Source organism: Oxyura jamaicensis, chromosome 4 (genome assembly GCF_011077185.1).
Source record: "Oxyura jamaicensis isolate SHBP4307 breed ruddy duck chromosome 4, BPBGC_Ojam_1.0, whole genome shotgun sequence".
NCBI classification, from domain to species: Eukaryota; Metazoa; Chordata; class Aves; order Anseriformes; family Anatidae; genus Oxyura; species Oxyura jamaicensis.
In genome coordinates, this window is record NC_048896.1 from 88,466,307 (window position 1) to 88,472,851 (window position 6,545).

General features: G+C 42.8%; 1 long non-coding RNA gene across 1 annotated transcript; it reads left to right on the plus strand.

Moving 5' to 3' along the window:
• Positions 1–3,585: 3,585 nt before the first annotated feature.
• On the plus strand, positions 3,586–4,993 carry LOC118165503. The gene is made up of 3 exons (XR_004750080.1): positions 3,586–3,723; positions 4,519–4,575; positions 4,692–4,993. It is a non-coding gene; the product is annotated as an uncharacterized LOC118165503 (long non-coding RNA).
• The last annotated feature ends 1,552 nt before the right edge of the window (positions 4,994–6,545 follow it).

Consider the following 6,545-nt stretch of genomic DNA (forward strand, 5'->3'; position numbering starts at 1 on the left):
GGCTTGGCCGTGCAGCTCTTCCTCTGAGCAGGGCAAAAATCACTTAACAAGATGAAGGAAGATTGTTCAGTTTGAGCATGTCCTTATCAAAATGACTTTCTTTTCCGTCCTTGTATTTTCAAAGCAGGATTTGTAGGCATGTCACTGCAGTTTAATGATCCCTCTCCTTTCTGCTGAGTGCTCCTAGCATTACAGAAGCTAAACCATTAAAATATGTGTTTCTCTCACAGCATGGACACTTGGCTCTAAGTATTACTTAAAAGACATGGGTAAACACAGGAAAAGATGTCTCAGCAGGAGGGAAGTGATTGTGGGGACAGTATGTTCTGACAGCAATTCAAAATTACCAGTAGGCTACAGAGTAGGAAGTCGTAGATAACAAGTTGTTTTATTTAAATAGCCAGCGGGTCTCAGCCCAGAGAACAATAGAGTCTGCTCCTACAGATGGTGCCATACCCATGCTGGGAACTTCATTTGGTCAAGCTGATAAAGGCAAGAAAAAGGCAGATAACATTGCTGAGGGATGGACCAGGCTGAAAGATTGGCTCTGTTTCTCCTTTTGCCCATAGCAGAGAAAGTCACGTAAGGTGAGTGCTGGTACTGCCATGGTAAAGCTGAAAGGCAACAAGGCATGTCTGGGCTTTTCCAGCCTCAGGGTGGTTTTTATTTTTTTCATTTAAACACCTGTGAGTTTCTCAGGCCAAGTTCCATAGCCCTGCTGGGTCAGGAGCAGGATGCAGCGCAGAAATTGGAAGAGGCAGCAAAGCACCCAAGCCCTAATGGGGACCCAGCGCTCAGCCATGCAGGGGTACAAACCAAGGCACAGCAGCAGACAGACAAGAAGAAGCATTCCTAGGGAAGAGAGGGACTACTTAACACCTTAGCTTGAGCTCTGCTTTCTTACGTCAGCAAGGAAGGCATCTTCACAACCCAACAGAGGTGTATTTTGTGATGGTACCTGGGTCTCTTCTGCGAGAAATGATTTGGAAAAGAACCAACTGCAAAATTCAGGGTTTAGGGATGGCTCAAACCGATAGGTACAATTTTGCTATGTTTCAAACAGGGAAAATTATTTAAAAGTGACCCCCACTTCATGACACTTAAAGGGATGAACTGAATTTACCCAGGGTCACTCAGCAGATTACACTTTGAAACTCCCTGTTTACACCTATAGGTCCACCACTCACACAAAGCTGCCAGGGCTACATACAGGAGACATACATACCTCATCTTTTCCTTCTATGCATCCCTTGCAACACACTGAGCAAAAGTCTCCATTATCCAAAATTTTATTTCCATGTGAAGCAACTTTAAAATACATTTTAATGCAAACAGCAGTGAATTGGGTTCCTTTGATCGTCACAAGGGTGAAAATTACTCCAGTAAGTAACTAAAGGCTCAGGTTTTCACTCACTCTTTTTGTGGTACCCAGGAAAGCTCATTTTATTACTGGCCATAAAAATAATTTGTTCCTTTAATATAGGAAAAAAAAAAAAAAAAAAAAAAAGACCAGTCCTAGGAACCTGCTCTGGCTCTCTGTGCTTCGGGGACGTGTATGTTATATTCTCCTGATCATGGATAAGAAGTAAGCTTTAGGATGTTCACTTATATGAATCAGTGGCAGAGATATTCATATGAAAATTAGGGAGATATCATTACCTACAATAAACCCATTGACTACCCTTTAATGGGTGCTTAGGTTAGTATGGGACATGGCATCCTCTATGAGACCAGCAAGTTTCCAGGAGCATTAAAGAGGGGGCTGGGAGCAGTTTAGCTTAATTATACAATCATGCCTGTGCTCTAGGAAGACATTACACACACAGGGAGAGTGTGTCAAATCATTTCCCATCATTATCAGTTGACCTTGGACTGAAAAAAGCACTAAAGCACTACCTGAGGAAACCAATAAACCATTGTCTGTGTTTCCCTGGGCACAAGAAGAGGGGTGCTGACACTGCAAGAAGAAATATTTCATTTAGACATTAGAAAAAAAGCCTTTCTAACTAGAAGGCCAGAGGAGGCCAATGGCTGAGTTTGGGCAAGTCATGCAGTGCCCATCACGAGACTAGGCACATCTCTGTAATGACTTGGCCAGGTCTAAATAATCTTGCCTCAGGGCAGTGAAAGGATAAAAAGCCTTCTCAAGTTCTCTTCTAGCCTTATTTTCCATTTTTCCTCCTACTAAACATTTTCAGTCAACTAGGATGTCTTTGTTCCTTATTTTCCCTTAAGAAGCAGTTGGGAAGCTGTCTGTCCATTCAGCAGAAAGCTTTATCTTCAAACCCCTTGAACGTCTTAGCTGGCACCCATCCATTTGGAATAAAACTCCTAAAGAGGAGCTGGGTAAGTTGAAGTCCAATGAGATTACTGGTTACCAATGGTGTTCTTGGATGTGGGGAGCATTCCTCCACTTGGGGAATGAGAAACGTTCATGCATTTCACATATACCACCAAAAAAGCCACCCGAGGGGAACAACTGTGATGTTTATGATTGGGGTGATGCTTATTGTCGGTGATGATTGGGGTGGTGTTCAGAGCAACAAACCCAAGATGAAAGATTTCATATCACATTACCAACCACCCAACCCAAGTGTGCCAACAAAATTAACAGAAACCTTTTGGAAACACATAGAATTCAATTATTTTGGCTATATTACCACATCCATGGCAAATTACAGGCTGTCTATTGGAAAATCTCCTCTCAGTCTTGCCATTTTTTGTTCTTCAGTTCTGTTTATGTTCCCAGCATTTTCACCTCCTGGCAAAGGCCCAGTGTTTTTTGGGAAGGACTAAAGATAGGCTTTTGCTCCACAGAACACTATTTAGTGGTTGGACAAGGTTGCAATTAGACAGTGTAGTCTTCGATTCCTCTGCAGACCCGTGATATCAAGCTTGCGGTGTGACCTAAAATGCTATATTCAGATATGAGCCCTGCCAGACCAAAGCAGTACAGAAAATCTGATGGTTGTTTAGAGGGGAATGATAAGGGCTATGTTAAGCCTGTATCACAGGCTTTCAAAAGCTGCTTCTTATCTGGAGTGTCTTCAAGGGGCTTGGAAAGGGATAGGGGAATCCACTGACTTTAAACACCAATTGCGTCTGCTGCAGAGCCCATTTCTGTCAACCGATGCAAAAAGAGCCCCAGGGAAAGAAAACTACAAGTGCCCAAATTCAACAGTGCACTGGCACCAGCTTGGACTTCAAAAAGAGTACACCTGCATTAGCCTAGCAGCCCTACTCATGCAGAAATCAGGAGGGGGCTTCAAAACACTCCAACCTTTCTAAATAGTGTAATGAGGTTAGAGATGGAGCTGGGGTTTCTCCCCCAGATTTTAAGCAGAGATTTAAGTTTCTGCTCCTTTTCTTATTTCTCACATTTGAGATCTGAGATCAAGTATGCTTCAACCTGCAGGAGGTCTGCATGGGCAAAGGACGCTCGGTGTGATGCACACCCCACAGCACACACTTCACAGCCTGGAGAGGTGAGCTAGGAGCTCAAATTCACAGCTGGAAATCATCAGCCTTCCTTAGCAAGATTGGGATATTTCAGGGTAAATGCTGTGCCACTAACTGCATGTTTCTGGTGTCTGTGCTGTGAGTTATTTTTTAGAGCTGTAGGCAGGGAGCAAACACACCTCTCCCAGCATTGTAATGTCTAATAATTTCTCAAATTTTTATGTGTTTATCATCACATCAGCCCTCTGAGATATGGGATTAGAGGTAAGATTTTGAAGCACAAAATCTTGGGTCAAGTTTTGAAAAGATTATGAAAGCATAAACATCTTATTTGTATTTTTTAAAAATCTAGTTCCACAAAAATGACCCAAGATGACACTGATAGAGCTGGGACTTTATGTCCCAAATCCCTCTCTAAAGGCACAGCACTATTCCTGCCTTTAAAACACTTTTTCTTAATTTTAAATCAGCCCCTTTAAAGGCACTAAAGTAAAAATACAATCCTGGATTTACAAACAATTTTTGTAACAGCTACAAAATCATATAAATATTACTGAACCTAGCGACATCCATAATCACATTAAATAGAGTTTTCTAATATTGTAGCTAAAGTTTCCTTAGAGCACATGGCACTATGGTATCTGTCTCTCACTGCATATGGAAAGGTCTGGGGAAAATCAGACAAATTAAACTAGAGCCACAGAATTATTTTGGTAGTACTTAAACTAAATTACATTGCATATTGAGAGACTGCTCCTTTTATTTATTTTTTTTTTCTGCACAAGTAACTAGGTTTTCCAACATCCTAACATGGGTTCACTATAAATCAGCTTAGCTGTACTTCCCAGTGTAAAATGATCAAGAAAAGAATTAATCAAAGCTATAAAGAAAGATAAACTTTTGAATCCATACTCTGTGCAGGCTATATTATTTCTTGATGGCTACCGGTTTGTCTTGAGGCATACAGGAGGGATGAATGAACCCCATAGAAAGGTTTCAGTTCAATCAGTTCAGCTTTCAAAGCCAGATGAAATCTGAAAAAAGTTTCTTTTACCCCAGGGAATTTGTGAGGAGAGAGATTCTCACCAACGTCGGTGATTTCACATTAACCTTCAGGTCAGACCAACGTTGCATTATTAGCATTATTTAATTAACAAAATTCATTCTTTGAAACCTTAAATATTTGCAAATTCATCCCCTATAATGACTTTCATTCATTATTATTTATCTAGGGCCAGAGTCAGCCTGTAGCAGCTCTCATTTCCCGCAGCGGGAACAGCTGGGGGAGACAACCCAGTCACTCTCCAGAGGTGTTTAGATGGGAGCAGAGCTCCTCCAGAAATCTGGCTCCAATTACGAGCACTACGTGCTTTAAAAATCTGACCCTCATGCTCAGTGTCGGCTAGACATTTTACAAACAAGTCTGATGATAATGGCATAGTCATACAGGCAAAGTGCTCCCAGCATAGACGCAGCCCAGGCTTGGGGCTTTGCCAGCGCAGCTATTCGGGGATGGGCTCGCACCCTACAAGTGGGGCTCTGCTGTCCAGGCACAGCCTGGAAGAGCCACCAACCAAAGAGCCTGAGATTACCATCAAATCTATGGAAATGTGCCACTTTGCTGTGAAATAAATAAATAAATAAATAAATCAGGTTTCCCAGATTGTGTTAGAAGAAAACCAGGCACTCATGTTCAATGGTTATTTAAAAAAATAAATAATAATAATAATAAAAAATTACTTAAACTCTTTAAGGACATGTTGATTTTTTTCAGGTTCTTTTCCCATCTAAATTGTTTTTAATTTCATGTTTTCATTAAAAAAAAAATAATAATAATTTAACTTAGAGTATGTTTATTCTCATGTTCCCATATTTGCCATGTCTGCTCCACCTTTGTCATCAGCTGGATGGCCTGTATCAAAACACGTCACCTCATTCCAGATCTGTTCTGTTGCTGGTTAAAGGGGAAAGTGATATTGACATGCTTGGTAAGTGCTTGGAGATTAAAATGCTCACACTCCTGATAGATGGAGAAAGTCCATTGGTATATACATAGGAGCTAATAAAGCTTTCAGTACCACACCCTACCACCCTGTACCTACAGCATTGGTAAAAATGTCCACTGATGTGTTTTACACCACTGTTTCTCATATCCATCCCTCTACCTGTCAAGTCCTCACACCCATGAAGTAATTGAAATGCGTGTGACTGGCGCCTGTAAGCCCAGCAGCAGCAAGGAATTAATCTGAACGACAGCATCTGCTAAACACTCTTCTAGGCACCAGCTCAAAAATGACCGTTTTACTCGCCCTTCTCTATGCCTCTGCCCTGGGACCCTGGGACTTCTGGACTTGGTATTCCTGATGGGCATGCACTTGCCCTTGCCATCACCCAAGCTCAGAGGTAAGCCTGCGTGGGTATGTGTCTACACACACCAGCCCCTCGTCTGGATGCCAGTGTGGGTGCAGGCTCTGGTGCTCGGTACCTGGGCTGTCCCTGCATCCGTCACCCCACAGGGCTGGCCATCCCGCCTCTGGGGTCCCTGAACCCTGTCTCTGAGCCAGCCATGCCAGGCATTTCGGTGGAAAGTACAAGAAACCCTCTAGTGGGCGATTAGAGGGAGTAGGTTTAGACTCCAAAGTGTGAGCATTTTTATTGCTTATTGGATTTAATGCCAGGTTGATCTTGCGAGCACTGTTCTATAAAACAACTCCTGGCTCCTTTTTTGTGTGTTTTTCTCATGGTTTTGGCCACACCTTAAGCCAATGCCCTGATCTAGGCAAGGACTCTGTTCTCACTGTATTGGAGGCTTTGCCATGGGTAGCAAGGGCCAAGGGACTGCACAGTGCCTGCACCTAGGTGGCATAAATGAGAGGGCCTGGGCTGCTCTCTGTAACTGCACATGAGGTGGTGGACTTTAGAGGTAGTCAGGCGTGTAACTACCTAAGTACCTAAGATTTCCCCTCTGCATCCCTGCAAATCCAAATGCCTTGGAGGCTTTCCTGAAAGTCTTTGGGTAGTTTAAGCCCCTCTATAGCTCATCAGGTACCTGGTAGGAGCCTTGCCAGAGTCCCAGGGTGAAGTGT